The following is a 19,055-nucleotide window of genomic DNA, read 5'->3' on the forward strand; positions in this document are numbered from 1 at the left end:
CTACAGTGTTGTAGGAAACTGTGAGAGTAAAGTATTCCATGATGTGCTTTCAGAAAATGCCTACAGAATATGACACAACCACAATATTCTTTCAATGAAGAAATACAAATAAAATATGAGTAAATTCATTTGCTCCACAGTTGTTTCTAGATGTTCACAATTTCAATATGGAAATAGGGTCTGCGTGGTTCAGAATTTTCCTTTTTGTTTCCAATAACTACTCAAACTACAGTATGAGATCTGTTCTAGAATACAATGATTTTGATCTAATTTCTAGAATTAGACTAAGGAAACCATATCTTTAACAATATATACTAGATATAAAATACAACAATTCTAGCATTTTCTCGTCTAGACAGCAAGTAGTGGATTCCCTATTCAAATAACGAGACCAATTAAGTTTAGGCCTATTTGTATTCAAAGCCGAGTCCAGCAGCCTTCCAGGAATTCAGTTTGACTCCCCTATACGAGATTTGCAATTTGTCAACAGGATCATGTAGTGTTTGTACAGCATAAACACCATTACTGGCTAAGCGCATGATGTTTTAGTTTTACATGTGTCTTCTGTACACTTCAGTGTCTTTGGGAATTCAGATGTCCTTTCTTCTGTAATCAGAAAAAAGAAACCTATAAAAGTGACCTTAAAACACGGTTTCAATAGTATTGTGTGATTTATGTTCATTTCTGCCAGTTGCCAGTTTTTATCATCAGATTTTTTGTTTCTGCCTTCAATCTTTGATCTTTATTCTACAGTTGCAAGAACCTGGATTACCTAGATTTATGCATGAATTACTCATAAAAATGTGGTCTGATCTTCAACTAAGGCACAGTAATAGACAAACAAGTCTGCTTAAACTAATAACACACAAACAATTGTACTTCTTCTTGTCAATATTAAACATTTTTTAAACATTCACGGTCCGGGCTGGAAAAAGTATGTGAACCTTTTCATTTAGTAACTGGTAGAACCTCCTTTAGCAGCAATAACTCCACCAAACGTTTCCTGTAGTTGCTGACGAGACTTGCACAATGGTTAAGAGGAATTTTAGACCATACCTCCTTACAAAACTGTTTCAGTTCATTGATATTTCTGGGATTCTTTGCTTGAACAGCTCTCTTCAGATCAGGCCAAACCATCTCAATTGGGTTGAGGTCTGGACTCTGACTTGGCCATTCCAGAACACAAATTTTCTTCTGTTTAAGCCATTCTGTTGTTGATTTACTCCTGTGTTTTGGGTCATTGTCTTGTTGCATCATCCAACTTCTGTTAAGCTTCAGTTGACAGACCGCTATCCTGACATTCTCCTGAGATTTCTTTATACAATTTTGAATTCATTGTTCCCTCTATGATAGCAAGCTGTCCAGGCCCTGAGGCAGCAAAGCAGCCCCAAACCATGATGCTCCCTCCACCATGCTTAACGGCTGGGATGAGGTTTTGGTGTTGGTGTGCAGTGCTTTTTTTCCTCTAAACATAGTATTGCACGTTTCTACCAAAGAATTCAACTTTTCTCTCACCCATCCACAGAACATTGTGCCAGAAGCATTGTAGAACATCCAGGTGGTCTTTTGCAAACCTGAGACCTACAGCAATGTTTTTTTGGAGAGCAGTTGTTTCCTCCATGGTGTCCTTCCATTTACACCATTCAACAGTACTGAATTTCCTCCATTTGTAGACAGTTTGTCTTACTGTGGATTGATGAACACACAGGCCTTTAGAAATGCTTTTGTAGCCTTTTCCAGCTTTATGTATCTCTACAATTCTTCTTCTAAGCTCCTCTGATATTTCTTTTGATCAGGGTACGGTTTACACAAACAGCTCTTTCTTGAGAAGACCAGTCTCTGTCAGTAACCAACCTTTATGTGCCTTTTTATAGAGCAGGGCACCTCTTACCCACACCTCCAATCTCATCTCATTGATTGGAACACCTGACTTCAATTAGCTTTTGGAGAAGTCATTAGCCTAGAGGTTCACATACTTTTTCCAACCTAGACTGTGAATGTTTAAACAATGTGTTCAGTACTGACAAGAAGAAGTACAATTGTTTGTGTGTTATTAGTTTAAGCAGATTGTATTTGTCTATTATTGTGACTTAGTTGAAGATTAGACCACATTTTTATGCATAATTAATGCAGAAATCCAAAGGATTCAGAAACTTTTTCTTGCAACTGATGTTCAAAGCTAAGGAAATAAAAAACTTCAATTTTCCAAGTTTGCTCTTAAACTAGAAGCTTTTCCTGATTTCTGTAATATTGTACCAGAAGACCTACATATCCATGAACACAACATATTTCAATCTCTTTCATCCACAAAGATTTACTTTTAAATTAAAAATCACTATATATGAATAGATTAATTAACAACTTAATAGGGCTGAAAAAATCAAATATACCAGTATACCCCATTGATCAATTATTTTAATTGGCATTAAATACTTGAATACTAAAAGTAGTAAATATTTTAACTTAATAAAGTTGTTGTCTGAAGGTAAGCGAGGCTAGACTTGGTCTGAGTGAGCTCTTAGGAAAGCTGATTTTCAATACTCCTGTCATTGGTTTTGGTGAGCCATTCCCTCTGGATCACAACTTCGAAACCAGTGCCCCAGTATGATGACAATAATGTTATGCTGTAGGAGGAACTACCCTTTGAATTAAATGTTAAACTGAGGATCAGAGTAAGTGACCGTTAAAAACCCATTGCACTGTTTGTAAGAATTTGTATACGGGTATTAACCCTGGTCTCCTTGCTTAATTACCCTGGGCTTGCACAATCTGGTTTACCTAAACATCCATCTTAATATGATTAATGAAGCAGTTTCTCACTTCCCACCTGATCTGCTGTGTAGTGGGGCTGCGTAATTGCAGCCATGCCACCCATCCAGATGCTATACTTAAGTATTAGACAAAGGAGTCTTCCCACCTGTATATGAAGTGCTTTAGGATTCTTTGGAATAAAAAGCTCTATAGAAATGCAAACAATTGCTTTTATTATAATTAAGTTGGAAAAAAAATAAAAAGACAAAGGCCTGTGACCACTGCCTCTTTGCCCACCTCCCTACAACCACCCAGAAACACAGGATCCCAGGAATTAGAAGTGTCAATCCTGTTTCAGTATGTTACTGTGTATTGTACAATTCATTTCAGCACTATAAAAAAATCAATTAAAATCTGAATTTACTACTTTCTACTGTAAAGACCATTGTGATGACATTTAAGGGTATTGGTGTAGTGACCAACCTTCCGTGAATAGGATGCAAGTATGGTACAGTATATCATCACCACGTGCTCTGAAACAAGTGTTTTGAGAAGTACTCTGTAAATCCAAAGGCAACAGTTAAGAGATCTCCAGTACACACTGATATCCTTAGTTGTCGAAAACTACCATTTGATGTCATCTTTTCTGAGGGCTTACCACAAAAAAGTGCCAAACATAATTTTGAATGTTTCTCGAAACAATCCCTTATGCTCAGATTAAATAAAATGTTTGGACATGCTTATCAACATGGTAAAAGATATCAGTATTGTGAAAATCCTAATGTTCATGTAATGTGATGTAAGGGGGGGGGGGGGGGTCTGTTATGTTTTGGTGTAGTTTTAAAGAAGCTCAAGCTTGGTTGAAAATGGGCATTACAGCCTAACAGTGATGCAAAGCATACATCCGAACTGACAAAGGAATGATTAAATGCACACCAAATTAATGATCTTTAATGGCCACCTCAGTCATTTGACCTCAATCCAGTTGAACATTTGTGATTATAACTTATGAAATACAGCTCACTAACAGAAACCGAAGTATCTAAAAGTCTGAAGGAAAGAGGAATTAGGAGTGTTCATAAATCTCCTCTCTGATGTTGCAGAACCATATAGAACACTACGGGAGCCACCTAGTCAATGTAATCGCTGCCAAATGGGAATTTACAAAATACGAACTAACTACTACATTAAAATTATTATATAACATTTCTTTAAAATTTAAGAAACATTATTAAATTACTAAAATTTATGTATATTGTTCTTGTTTCACTTCGGATATGAATACATTTGAAGCCCATTGTATAAAGATTTAGGGGATGTGTATGTGGTATGTGTGGTATAAACATCAGCCCCAGGAAGGTAGGATGAATTGTTCAGTTGTGGTGCCATGGGGGTAGTTGATACCACATTGGGCGTGGAAAGGCTCTCAATCTCCCCTGTCACGCCCCTTTATAAGCTCTTTTGTGTTCCTTTACTTTCTTACACACGCACTCTCCTCCGATAGTGGTGATCACACTGACCCCCTCATCGGGGTAACAGGACATGTGACTCCACATTCTGTTACTTCTGGGCCCTTTACCTTCGGAGTTCGGTGAACCTTCTCAAGTTCACCAAGTTAATCCTGTTTTCCTCACTGCTAGGAACCTCCTGCTCCCAGACCCCGACACAGAGCCTCCTGCTCCTACTCCATTAGGTCACTGTTTCACACACAACCAGTGCCTCAGACTCCCAGGTCCACCTCCAGCCCTGGCATCCTCTCCTGATGCCACCAGATTGGGTTACACAAACGCACGCTACCTACATCACCGAGTCTCTTCCGCACTACACACCGTGCCAAAACACACTGTCCCTCTCTTACACACACAACCTTTCTGGTGTCTCACTCTCATGCCCTTAGGCTGTGAACTCACAGCTGCCAAGTACACCTCACTCTGTGCCCAGCCACCACTGCAGAGGTGATAGATAGACCCCACTCGCTTCCCAGATACCAATGTATTGCCAGGGGGAGGGTCCCTCTACCACACAACCCGCTCTGGTCCACACACACTAACTCACTAATCAAATCACAACTCACTCATACAGCAGACATGACAGCCCTGCTCTCACACCCTAGCAGGATGTTGTCCCTTTAAATATTTCAATGATCTCATAAAGCTCCCTTTCTTCTGTCAGTCTCCTCGCAGACTGACGTTTTCACTCTTTTCCTCGCAGGCTATTCCTCTCACAATCCCCTCCGCAACTGTCGTTCTTCTCCACCCCCCTCCCCGGGGTTACTACAGCGGCTAATCAAGTCTTTGCTCACTCATTCTGTACATGGCGGCACAACCTTCTAACACCTCCCCGACTAGTAGCGCCTCACACCTGCTACTGTCATGCTTCAAGCAGGGTCTCTCACAGCAGAGCCTCTGCATTTGACTCTCAACACTGCAGCCACAGCAAGGCGGAGGTTCTACTGAATCTTGCCCCTTTTAAACCACTTCTACACCTGCTGTTCATTCACTTAATCACGTCAGGTGTGGTTTCCACGGCAACACGTTTTCCTTAAACTCTGCCTCCCACCAGACACTCCCTGCATTGTACCACACAGTCTAGAGAAGATCTTCAGATCCCAGTTGGAGTAAATTATCGAGTACTACAGTACTACAGTTACCTCCAACATTATTGGCACCCGTAATAAAGATAAGCAATAAGACTGTGTAAAATACACAATACAGGAAATGAGCTAATTTGTAATTTACCAACATGGAATATGCTTTACTAATGATTCAATGGAATCAACCAAAATTACACATTTCTCAGATTTATTATTTTATTTATTAATTTATTCAATTTATTTCCACAAAATTAAGTGGCACAGTTATTGGCAACCCTGTTTTTACTTTTGCACCCTCTCCTTTAAGGATAGCACTGAGCCTTTTTCTATAATGTTGTATGAGATCACATTGGGAGGAATATTATACAGTACTATTCCTCTGTAAAGAATCTTTCCAGATCCTTGAAATCCTTCAGTCTGCATTTATGGACTGCCATCTTCAATTTAACCCACAGCTTTTCAATGGAGTTCAAGTCTGGAGACTAAGAAGGCTATCGCAAAATATTGATTTTGTGGTCAGTTAACCATTTCTTTGTCCATTTTGATGTGTGCTTGGGGTCAGAGCCAACCAGGTTTTTGAAATGCCCTGGTGCTTGACAAAGTTCATGATGATGATCACCTTAGCAAGGGTCCCATAACCACTGGATTCAAAACAACCTCATAACATCAAAGATCCACCAACTTTTTACAGTAGATATGATGTTCTTTTCTGTATATGCCTTGTTCTTTCAACACCAAACCCACCAGTGGTATGTGTGGCCAAAGAGCTCTGTTTTCGTCCCATCAGACCATAGATGGTTCCAATCCAAGTGTCAATGCCATTTAGCAAACTCCAGGCACTGACAGTACATTTATTGGTTGCTCTCAACAAAACATTTTTTTTTCTGGCAGTCCTTCCAAATCACCTAATGACTTGGAGGTAGTAGCCTTTTATTGTAGATTTGAAGACTTGGTGACCAAAGATGAACCAAGTTCGGTAATTCTCTGATTGGAGCCATTGAATATTCTTTGCCTCCTGATCCATTCTCCTCATTGTGCATGAGGCAAGATACACTTGCGTCCTCTAACAGGGATGTTTACTACTGTTCCAGTTTTTAAACTTCTTAATTATTGCTCTAATAGTGCTAAGTGTTTTTTTTATTTTTGTACCCATTGCCTGATTTATGGAGGTCAACAACTTGGTGATTACCTTACTTTTATACCCCACTGAAACACGAAGCTGTGAAAGGCCACAATGTAGTTCCTTAGGGTTGAGATCAAAATAAAAAGCAGAATGTTTGCAGTATATCAAACAGATATCAATTTATATGTAAGAATCCATAGGGGTGGCAATAATTTGAAGACCTATCCTTTTGAGGAATAAACATTTTTCATAGCCAAAACCTTTTTCCCTTAGCAATTTCATTAGAATGCAAGAATATAGTTTTGCAATATTTGTTAGCATAAAACATAGCTCATTACATGAATTATTTTGCCAATGTTTATCAAGGCAAATAATTTTGGAGGTGACTATATTTATAGTAGAATGTTTGCTTCAAGCATCAAAACAGGGTTGGAAAAGCTCAGTGTCATGATGTTATTAGTGTTTTTAGAGAAACATTCCAATTTAAGCTACAGCAAAGAAGATTTTTTAACATAGTAAGCATTTTGGAGTTTAATGTATAAAGATTAGCTTTTTGTGTTTTTAATATTTTGCATGTACGGTGAAGATTGTTCAGCATCCAGGTTGTGTACAATTGAGTTAGTTGTTTATGAGTTGTTAAAGTGCATTTTATAGTTTGTATTTTGTAATTCGTAGTTATTATAGTTCACTGCAATGTCTGAGTTAAAAAATGTCCCTTCTTTTTATTGATAATTACTTCATTTTTCCACCTTTAGAGTGACAATTTATTACAGTTTATCTAAAACCTATACCTTTTGTTTGATAAAAAAAATATGTGCCTGATTCTAAGAACATTAATTGGAAAAGTGACTGTGCATAACTGGTGCAAGTGTGTATCCTCTCATATTTTCCAACTCAGACATATTGTAAGTGACAAGCTGCAATAAGTGTTATACATAGCAGGTCAGATTCACCATTTACCAGCATCTTTTCTTTTCACTCAGTCTCTTACTGTGTCCACATTGTTTTTGTCATTGTGCATTGTTGTGTTCTCTCTTTGTCTCTTTCTCTTTCACTGGTTTTACGTTGCCTAACCCTGTCTTTCCTTGGTCTAAGCTGCAGTGGACATGAGTGGCTGGAAAACTGATAAAAGCTAAATCGAAAAACACAAATAGCTCAAGCACTAAGAATGCCCTATTTTTTCCGGTTCTATGTGTTGACTCCCAGATTGTTTTGACTTCTCAAATGAAGCAGACATGAGCAACTCCACCAACCCCGTCCGCCACGCTTCCTTGGAACCAAGAGCCAATCAAGAGCAAGGGAGGGAGGGGCCAGCGGTGCAGTGCGGCACTCCCCCGGTCACGCCTGAGGGTAGGCCAGAACTGAGGAGGCAGAGATCAGAGAGGGAGTTGAAGGAGGACGGGCCTTCCCCTTCCAGGGACTCTCAAAGCCTCCCTAGGGTCTCCTTGCACTCTCCCAGAGTGTACTAACTCATCCAATAGCCAACCAAAATTAACAATGCAGCCCCCCCTCCCCCAGGTCCCCATGTCCCTAGCGCCAGGTCAGGTAGTATGAAATTGTTTATTTTGTGGGCAGGGGTGGGGCTGGCTGCACTTGGGAGGGGCCTGAAAATGCATGGCCCTGCATCCACTGATAAAGTACTCTCCCAGCTTAAATGGCATGCCCTTTTTTTTTTACAAAGAGCTCTGTGAATTGCTTGGCAGAGGTGTCTGCATTCACTGAGCATGACCTCCTTGAAAGATTGAACTCAACAGAACAGGTTTTCAAAGGGTTGCACAGCTTCCACAGCTAAATTTTGAACTCCCTTTTTACAAAACTGTCCTTGCTTCATTTTCTCAACACATTTTTAAGGAGTTGGAACTTTTAAGTAAGGAACTGCTATTTAGTATTCCTGCTTGCTTGTCAGTTTTAATAAATTTAGAAGCTAACATGTTAATAGTGACAGTCATATTTTTATCCTGAGAAGTTCAACCAGTATAGGTACCGTCTCTTATCACAGGTTGAGCTCTGTGATGTAGTTGTTGAGCCTGTGTCACATTACTAGCCAGCTATGACCAGGATTTCCTGCTGCTGTGTTAGGGCTGAGTTCAGTCAGCCAGGACTAGCCCAATGTCAATAAGTGATCAGGCTTGCAGTGATGTCAGAAAGGGATATGTTGTTCAGTCATTGCTGTCAAAAGATGAATGACAGGTGGGTAGGAAGAGCTTGACTGCCCCTCCTCATTCCTCCTGTGTGTGGGTTTGAGAGTTTTTGTTGTGAGCACTGAGACAGTTTAAGGACACATATGATTGCATATTAGATGGGTATATTATATAAAGCAATTGGCAATTATAAATTGAAACAAATGCCTAATCAAAGGTATTGAAACAAAGGTAGTTCAGGTGGGTAGCTGCGTCAGCATGCGTAGGCTGCAAAGGAACAAGTAATAGGTTTATTCCATGCTGAAAAAAAGAAGAAAGAGAACACAACGTTTCGGCCGTGGAGCCTTCTTCAGGTGTGAGAGAGACAGGGCAGTAGGCAAAGGTAAAGTAGCGGGAGAACAAAGGTTGAGAGGGAGGAGGAGTGAGAGGCGGGAGCAGGGGACCGAAAGAGAGGCCAATCAAGAGGTGTGAAGTCAGAATGGGTGCAGAGAGGTGTGAAATGAAACTTCCAATGAATGGAGAAAATTTAAAAGAACAGTAATCTGTCGTTAAGGGAAGGGAGAATGTGTGATCCTAGCTGCAGAATTAATTTTAGTTTCGGTGGTCTTTCTGATGTATGAGTTTGGAAAACCGTCTTTGAGAACACAGACGGAGAGATTAGAGTGGTCGTCGTGGCCGTCAGAGGTGAAATGAGAAACAATGGGCTTGGAGAGATCTTTAATCTTCACAGCCCTGACGTGTTCTCTGAAGCGGTCTCCGAGTCTCCTTCCTGTTTCCCCAATGTAGATGGCTGGGCATTTACTGCAAGAGATACAGTAAATAAGGTTGCTGGAGGTACAAGATGCTGTCTGGGTGATCCGGAATTGTCCTGAGGGGCCTTGAATGAGTGTGGTGGTGGCTGTGTACTTGCAGGTGATACAGCGAGCTCTGTTGCAAGGGAAAGTGCCTGGTGTGGATGGTTGCTGAGGGCGGTCAAGGGAGCTGTGAACAAGGAGGTTACGCAGATTAGGTGGTCGGCGATATGAGATGATAGGGCGATCAGAAAAGAGGGCCCCAATGGAGGGATCATCCTGTAGGATGGAAAAGTTCTGGTTAATGGTCCTGGGGATAGGAAGTGTGTTAGGGTGGTAAGGAAGCACCAAAGGAATGCGGTTGTTACGGCGGGAGTTCTTGATCAGGTTGATGGTCCGGGGGGTGTTTTTGGCTCGGGCAAGGGCCCTGTCAATCACACTGCTGGGGTATCCTCTGTTGATGAAAAATGAGTACATTTCGAGGGCTTGGTTTTCGAAGTCGATGTCGTCGCTGCATAATCGTCGTAACCTAAGGAACTGTGAAAAGGGAAGAGAGTTTTTAGTGTGGTTGGGGTGAAATGAGCTGTACAGGAGGTAGCTGTGTGAATCCGTGGGTTTGTAATAAACTGAAGTGGACAGTCGGGGGTAGTTGATAGAAAAGTGGATGTCTAGAAACGGAAGGGTGGTGGAAGATATGTTAACCGTATATTTGAGGGACGGGTGGAAGTTGGTGAAATGGTGCAGGAAGAATTCAAGCTGATCGTTGGAGCATGTGGCGGCACCGACGCAGTCATCAATATATCGTTTGTAGAGGTCAGGGACATAGCCAGTGTAGGAAGCGAAGAAGCGTTCTTCTACCCAGCCGACAAAAATGTTGGCATAGCTGGGTCCCATTCTGGTGCCCATGGCAACTCCACTGACCTGTTGGTAAAAAAGATTATTGAAAGAGAATGCGTTCAGTGTGAGGACCAATTCTGCAAGGCGTACCAGGGTGTGGGTGGGTGGATCAAGCACTGTGCGTTTGTCCAGCGTGTGCTTGAGGGCTGTAAGGCCGTCATTATGGGGAATGACGGTGTACAGAGATGTGATGTCCATGGTAAAAATGTGGCATTCGGTACCCTGAAATTGGAAATCATTGAAAAGTTGGAGCACGTGGTTGGTGTCTTTGATGTATGAGGGAAGATCTTCAACCAGCGGTCTCATGAGGCTGTCAAGAAAGGCTGAGATGTAAGTAGTTGGACAGTTACATGCTGATACGATGGGGCGTCCAGGGGTGTCCGGTTTGTGGATTTTTGGGAGGAGGTAAAATTGAGATACCTGTGGATGTTCCATGATGAGCCGGTTCGCTTCCTGGGGGAGCTCGTTACTGCAGATAAGAAGGGAAATGGTGGATACCACTCCCTTGACCGCCCTCAGCAACCATCCACACCAGGCACTTTCCCTTGCAACAGAGCTCGCTGTATCACCTGCAAGTACACAGCCACCACCACACTCATTCAAGGCCCCTCAGGACAATTCCGGATCACCCAGACAGCATCTTGTACCTCCAGCAACCTTATTTACTGTATCTCTTGCAGTAAATGCCCAGCCATCTACATTGGGGAAACAGGAAGGAGACTCGGAGACCGCTTCAGAGAACACGTCAGGGCTGTGAAGATTAAAGATCTCTCCAAGCCCATTGTTTCTCATTTCACCTCTGACGGCCACGACCACTCTAATCTCTCCGTCTGTGTTCTCAAAGACGGTTTTCCAAACTCATACATCAGAAAGACCACCGAAACTAAAATTATTCTGCAGCTAGGATCACACATTCTCCCTTCCCTTAACGACAGATTACTGTTCTTTTAAATTTTCTCCATTCATTGGAAGTTTCATTTCACACCTCTCTGCACCCATTCTGACTTCACAACTCTTGATTGGCCTCTCTTTCGGTCCCCTGCTCCCGCCTCTCACTCCTCCTCCCTCTCAACCTTTGTTCTCCCGCTACTTTACCTTTGCCTACTGCCCTGTCTCTCTCACACCTGAAGAAGGCTCCACGGCCGAAACGTTGTGTTCTCTTTCTTCTTTTTTTCAGCATGGAATAAACCTATTACTTGTTCCTTTGAAACAAAGGTGCTTAGCAGGCAAATAAACACTTACAAGATAAAATAACTGTTCAAGCCCAGATGTCTTCCAAGCTTATCATATAGTCCAAAACACCAAATTGTTGTTAATAAATATATAATTGCAGCTCTTGACCTCTCTCTAAGTAAAAGAACTGAACACATGACATATAGGCTTTTTATTTTCATAATTTCCCATAATTTCATGTTTAGCAAATGTGATATATCATTCAGAATAGTTTTTTGTCATATTAATTAGCTAATACATTTAATATATTAAGCATGTCTTTAAAGGGAGCACCATGTCTGATAATGTCACAAACTCAGGCAATGGCGGATTGCAATAACTGAAATTAATAAAATTAGTGTAGATTAATTAATTAGATTGCTTTGTGTCAGAGCCTTGATAGATAGAACTAATTTTCTCACACAGTGGACAGGATGTAAGATAGTGTGGTATTTCTGTGAAAGTACAGTATGTACAGAGGTACATGGTTTTAACTCACTGGTTTGATCTTAGTCAATCAGGCTTTATTTGATTTTCAAGGATTTTTGCCTCTCAGTTAAATTTCCCTCTACCATGTGAGCCCTGAGCAAAGATAAATATTTTCTATTTTCATTCACTTCAGATTTGATAACTTAATGGTGTTAAAAAAGTTACAGAAATAGATTCCTTATGAGATATTTAACAGTTTCCCAGGGTATAATGAAAGGGTTTCACCATCACAACTCATAAATGTGCATCAAATGACATCAGCTATTCAAAAGCAATTTTCAGTTGTCTGCAATATTAAGTCATTGTTTGAAGTAAAGGCTCTGAACACCTAATTTTTTGTAACATACATCTGTTTTTTCATGGACATATCCTCCTTTCTGGTCCTTAAATCTCCGTCCAGGAGGAATTTTCATATCTCTTAAAACATGTGGGATTTTTTCCTTATTCTGCTTCACCAAAGATTTTCAATTGTAAAATGGTTCTTGAGTGTAAGAGAGTGTATAAGCATTCAAGAGAGAGATTGTGTGTTGATTGTAGTCATAGACATGTCTAGTTAACTGCCCCATTTGAACTGGTTTTATTTTTCCAAAGCCAGTGTCTCAGTGTCTTAACAGATCCCTTATACTGTAAGTCCACAAAATAATTTCTTTAAGAGACCATTATTTGAATTTTTCATATCACAAAACAAAAGTGCAAATTTACAGCATAACTAAAAACAAACTTCCTGAGTTTTTCAAGTGGTAGAGAATGAGAAATATGAATAAAATAAACCATATAATTATATTATTTTGCAGATATCAATGTAGAAATATAAATGAAATGTAGTACACAGCATACAGTATATGCATAGCATAACATAGCATTAATACTCCATATTTTAATAGATACTAGTATAAATACCACTTTCCTCCATCTCGACAGATTGTTCATATAACCCTACCTTATTAATCGCTTATTAAAAACTGTGTGCAGATTAGAATTTGTCTTTACACACAACACACAACATATGCTAAATCTTTGTGTCCTAAATCAAGCAAATCAAGCAAAATGGATGTGAGTTACTGCATTTTTGGTGGTCAGATGGTAATGATGACGGCTCAGCTGATTGTATCAAAAGTTGAGATTTCTGTTCCCACACAGAGCTCACCATTGGGAAAATGTTTGGCTAATTACTGGAGTAGCATCTCATTCCACCTTGTTCTCACAATTTCTGCAACAGTTTTTCAACTGAGCATGAAATTGTTTTAGCTACTCATGGTGTTGTTTATCAGTCTTTTTGGAGAAGGGGGACATGCTCAGTGAGTAAAAATGACCCTTATTCCACTGCAGTGGAATAAGTGATTGCAAGAATGCATGTGCATGTGCATGTATAAGAGAAAAACCATAGAATTTCAGCATGAATTAACTAAAATGATTTAGCTGCTCCCAAACTTGTATGTGATTTTTGTCTACTAGCATTTTTATTTTAAAACACAAAAATCAACGTTTTTTTTGTTTGTTTGTTGCATTCCTCAATTTGCTCAGCAGTGAAGTAAAATTGTGTGTATAGCATTTCTCACATATTATTTTTTTAGCATGATATTTTAGATTAGTATAAAATTCTACCTGAAGTTACTTACCCCCCCCCCCCCCGTGATATTTCTGTAGCATTTAGTTAATTTAGTTACAGTATTTAAACATTAGATGCCAGAATAGAAATTCTACATGCTAAAGAATAAGTTGACCAAATATTTCAACATAGAATTTAAGTTGATAGTTGAAAATAATTTTTAATGCACTGCCATTGAAAACACTGTCTATAGGTATCCATAGCATTACTTTTTTTGGGGGGTGATGCTTTTATCCAAAGTGACTTACATTTCCACCCATTTATAGAGTGGAGTATTTTGCTGGTGCAATTCAGGTAAGGTATTTTGCTCAAGGTACAACAGTAGTGTCTTACTTGGGATTTAAACTCACAACCTTCCAGTTACAAGTAAAGAACTAGTACTACACACTGCTCCCTGAGCTACTATCTAATCTGTGGCAGGTAGTGTAACCATATGCCTGAACTGTAGCATCAGAAAGACAACAAAGTTTGTGCAAAACCACTCTTTTATTTTTTGTAAAAATTTTGAATGTCTACTGCTTGGACCTGTGCACCTTTCTATCTGAGGCAAATCTATTTGACTGAGGTCTCGGACTTCAGTGTTTTTACAGTTTGGTCATCGTAAGTCTCAAAGTGATTTGACTGTTCCTTAAAGTCCATAGGGTGATATGTTCCCCATGGTCCCATTTGTATTTGTGTCAAATTTCATTGATCCATGCTTCTTCATGTTTTGCCGATGAAGTTTTTGAATTGGCCACATAACTTTAAATAATTTTTCTAATGATCAACTGCATAGGAGCATTGAATACTGCTGCTCTTTAATCCAGTTCTTTCCACATGTTTGTTGCAACCATATATTTAAAATAAATCTCACACACTGACTTTGACACAAATCAGTTATATTTATGGTTCTTTCTGAGAAAGAAATATTAAAGTTTCTTTCTTTCTGCGTTTTTCTAATACTCCGCATCTAGGCCTGAATTATCACTAAGTATCAGTAATTCTTTGAAAACCTTAGGTCCTCTGCATAAACCCTGAAAAAAATTGCTATTGAATTGCTACTGCATTTATGGATAATATTTTTATTTTTTATAAAATAAAAACTAAATAGTGTTTTACATTTTTGTTATAAAGAATCGTGGTGGCTTTAATGAAAGAAATAAGGCCTGTATAATATATATATATATTCCACTGCACTTTACACAGTCCACGTAAAGGCTCACATTTTTGTGTAGGAGGAACATTCAGAGGAAATGATTTGGTATTCCCCCTTGGGGAGATGATTTTGGTACAAGGTTGACCCCTTGGAAGTCTTATTTGGTACTGGGTTTACAAGGATTTACAGGGCTCTCTGTGTGTCCATGTACACCAAACCTTATGCATCAGCAGAATATAAGGCCCTGGTGAAGACATGTCCGAATTTGGCAGATGTGGTCACAGAGCCTTGAGGTTGAACCTTCAAATCAATCAAATGCACAACAATACAGCGTGCAGCAGTAGTTGCTGGCAATGAAATGTATTTTCTGCGAGCTCACAAAAATCACAAAAACACAAAAATCACAAAATTAAGGTTACAAAAAATAAGGTTACATAATAATAGATCTAAAAGAAATTGAATAAAACTCAATATGAATAGAGCTGCTATGTGTCCATGGTGTATGCAATATATACAAGTAGTGCAGTATACTGAATACAGTGAAAACTGTGTGTCCATGTAGCCATTACAGGTGATTTGCTAAAGGAGCTGCAGGTTGGCTAATTAGCAGTCTTATTGCCTGGAGGTAGAAGCTGTTCCGTAGTCTGTTGGACTTGGACCGAATGCTTCAGTACCGTTTACCAGACGGTTGGAGGAAAAACAGTTTGTGATGACTGGGGTCCTTGAGAATAGACCTGGCCTTCTTCAGAGATCTAGATGAGTAGATCTCCTGAATATTTGGTATCTCACAGCTGGTAATGAGCTGCGCTGACTTCACCACCCTCTGCAGTACTTTGCGATCCCGGGCGGAGCAGTTCCCATACCAGGCAGTGATGCAACCAGTCAGGATGCTCTCAATAGTGCACCTGTAGAAGTTGGCCTGGATATGTGATGGCATGCCAAACGTCTTTAGCCTATGGAGAAAGAATAGTTGCTGCCATGCTGTTTTGACCACAGTGTTGGTGTGGTGGGTCCAGGTTAAGTCCTCTGAGATGTTAACTCCTAGGAACTTAAAACTGCTGCAGTTATGCCTGGCGACACAATCATGGGTAAATAAGGAGTAGAGGACACGGCTAAGCACACAGTCTTGGGAGGCTCCAGTGTTTAGAGTCAGGGTAGAGGATATGTTGGTGCCCACCCTCTCCACCTGCGGACATTCCGTCAAGAAGTCCAGGATCCAATTACAGAGGGAGGTGTTCAGTCCCAGGTCCTGGAGCTTGATGACAAGCTTTGAGGGCACTTTGGTATTGAATGCTGAGCTGTAATCTATAAACAGCATTCTCACATATTTGGTATAGAGTTCAACCCTCTGGGACATTTTTGTGTGACACTCATAACATGACCCTCCACCTCACAACAGTTTTGCAAAATGACACACTGGTCTAAAATACAGCTATTTCTATTGCCAAATGTAGTGTGTTTGTAGTGGGAAGTGCTGACTAAATAAGCTTTGCATCGTAAAAACAGCAGCAAATATTTACCTCACTGCAGTGTACCATTGTAACTACACTGTCACCTATGGAACCAAATGAGAAAAGCCAACAGTCTTCCAAGCTTCTTAGTTGAATTTGGGGTTGCACCTATTAATAAGAAATTTAATTTGGCTATTTGTAACATAAGGAAGAAAAAAAGAGGAGACAGGGTTATCTTTTCTGTGTAGGTTTTCCTAACTGTTTGACAGGAGAGTGTGGTGCTACAGGAGTTTCAGAGGTTTTGATTGTGCACAGGCCTAAACTATCTGACATATACAGTCACCTCCAAAATTACTAGCACCCTTTAAAAATGTCCTCATAGAATAAACATCACAGGTAATGAGCTATAATTCAGTTCTTCCACATTTGGAATATACAAAATAATGGAAATAAAAAGTACTCATATTTTGAAGTTACTAAAATATTTAAAAGAATTATACATGTTATTAATTTCAATACTAAATACCTATATGTTTCAAATATAAACAATGTTTCAAAATCAAAACTTTAATATTTAAGTTTCTAAAGCAACATCAGAGATCTAACATATTTAACATATTTTGAAAGATAGTTGGTGCCTGAATTGCAAGTGCAGAAGTGCATGCAGTGCAAGAAACTAAAAATTATTTAATGTGACAAGGAGAACTGTGTCCAAAATCATGACAGCATACATCAACCAAGGTAAAAACAGCAGAACATACACTTAATGTCACGAGCACGGACTGAAATCCCTGTCAGGTCTTGTAGTAGACCCTATGCGATGTGGTAAGAGCTGGAGAAAACAGGAGGCGTGGTAAAAGGAAACACACAGGGGTTTAATAGTGCACAAAATAATAGTGACAGTTCGTGAGACAGTGAACGGGGAAGACAAAGAACGGCATCCAAATCCAAATGGGTCCAAAGGCAGGTCAGGGCACAGTCTGAGAGTCCATCAGCAAGTAATCCATCCTGGGACGTGACAAGGTCCCTGGGAGGGGGGAACACACGGAGAGACAAAACATGGAGGTCGAAGGGTGATGGGGCGAGATCCTCCAGACCCCGGGCTCAGGAAGCGGGAGGTGTCAGGGATGAGGCCTATGCCCTCAGGAGACGGACGTAGGGTTTCCTGGTGCTAGGCGGGCCTCGCGGCATCTTACCCTAATGATGAGCCCCGAGGACTGGAGGAGCTGGTCTTTAAATAATAAACCTAAAAGGGTACACCTGGGGACCTTAACAATCACAAGGACAATAATGGGAGCAGTGGAGCGCCCTCTAGGGAGGGATGTCGGGCATGACACTTAACAGCTGTCTAATAGTTAATTGCTACAACCCACAAAACAGTGGCCTCAAAAAATACCACAGATCTGAATCTACATTTCAGTGACCTAGTCTCGACAAAAACTGTATGTCTTCTCTACATTGGCGTTGATAGTATTAGTGATACTATGATATGGGAACCCCTCTTATTTTTCAAATTATTTTTGTTTATTTCCAAAAAAACTGCCATGAATTTACACCATACCTGTAATGTACAATAGGTATTATGTTTTTTTCTGGATACACATTGTTCTTTCAATGCCAAACCCCAAGTGCCAATTATTAAACTGCATGTGCTTACTGTATGTTTGATGGCTGTTCTCAATAAAGGTTTTTTTTCTGGCAGCTCTTCCAAATACCTGCACCATGAGTCTCTAAGAGGAACCTCATTAAACTTCTTAATAGTTAATAAGTAAGAAATTAATCAATGTTAGTTGTTTTTAATGGAATGAGCTGAATCAACTGAACAAAAGCCATTCTACCCATCTAAGGCAACATGAACTAAAAAAGTTGAATATTTTTTTCATGCTGTTCTGCCCTCTAGGCTATACCATTTATAACATTGAACATTCTTATCATGCCTTTTACAACAACCTTTTGATAGCAATGAGTGTGAAAGACTCTTGTAGGATACAGCAAAAATTATTGTTTTTCTATAAATTACCAGCTTAAACCAAAATATAAACTGAAAGCCACACAAAAAAGGGGAAGGGGTTTTTCTCTGTCATTGTTTGTTTATCTCCCTCAAGATACAGTTAGGCTGCAATAACAATAAGTAACAAAAATCACATACAAAAGCTGTAACTGATTGAATTACATACTGAAGAACAGGGATACACCCTGGATGAGATGCCAGTCCATCGCAGGGCACACAGACACACTCACACCATCAATATGTCTTTGGACCTTGGGAGAAAATCAGAGCTCCTAGGAAACATGGGGAGAGTGTACAAACTCTACAGACATACAGTACTAGAGCACCCCAGGTCCAGAAATGAATCCCAATGTTAACCATCGCCCTGCTGAGTGAGAATCTAGGACAAATTAGTAGATCATTTTTAAAAAGAGCTATTTCTGACAAGGCAGTGCCAGTGATTAATTTACGCTCAGCAATTCACATACAGTACACTTAAGTTAATTTAATGCAACATTTACTAAGTAAATGCTAAGTAAATAGTCATTAGTGAATAAACAAACTGCAGTTCAACACAAAAAAGCTTTACCCATGTGTTATGAACTGCAATGACCTGTTCTTAATCACCTACAGTGCAGGTAATGGTGCAAACCGTTTCTTTTCCTTTTGTTTGCATTCCATGGATGCCTCCTAAAGATCTTTTTGGCTTAGCAAGGCAGAACTCTGCTTGGAGAGCTACTGCAAAGGAGTCCTCAGAGCACTACTGACTGGAATGATTCACCTATATCCAAAACCTCTGAGAGTAGAGTTAACAGTCTATTGTCACAACAATATTGTCTGTTTATCACAATGAAGTAGGAGAAGTCCTAACAG

The 19,055-nt window shown here is 39.9% G+C and overlaps 1 protein-coding gene across 2 annotated transcripts in view; it reads left to right on the top strand.

Annotated features, from left to right (window-relative positions):
• LOC148648898 (hyccin 2-like) overlaps positions 1-19,055 on the top strand; it is a 156,104-nt gene that overhangs the window by 124,736 nt on the left and 12,313 nt on the right. The window lies entirely within an intron of this gene.

Source organism: Lepisosteus platostomus, chromosome 14, assembly GCF_059453375.1.
Source record: "Lepisosteus platostomus isolate fLepPlt1 chromosome 14, fLepPlt1.hap1, whole genome shotgun sequence".
Taxonomy (NCBI): domain Eukaryota; kingdom Metazoa; phylum Chordata; class Actinopteri; order Semionotiformes; family Lepisosteidae; genus Lepisosteus; species Lepisosteus platostomus.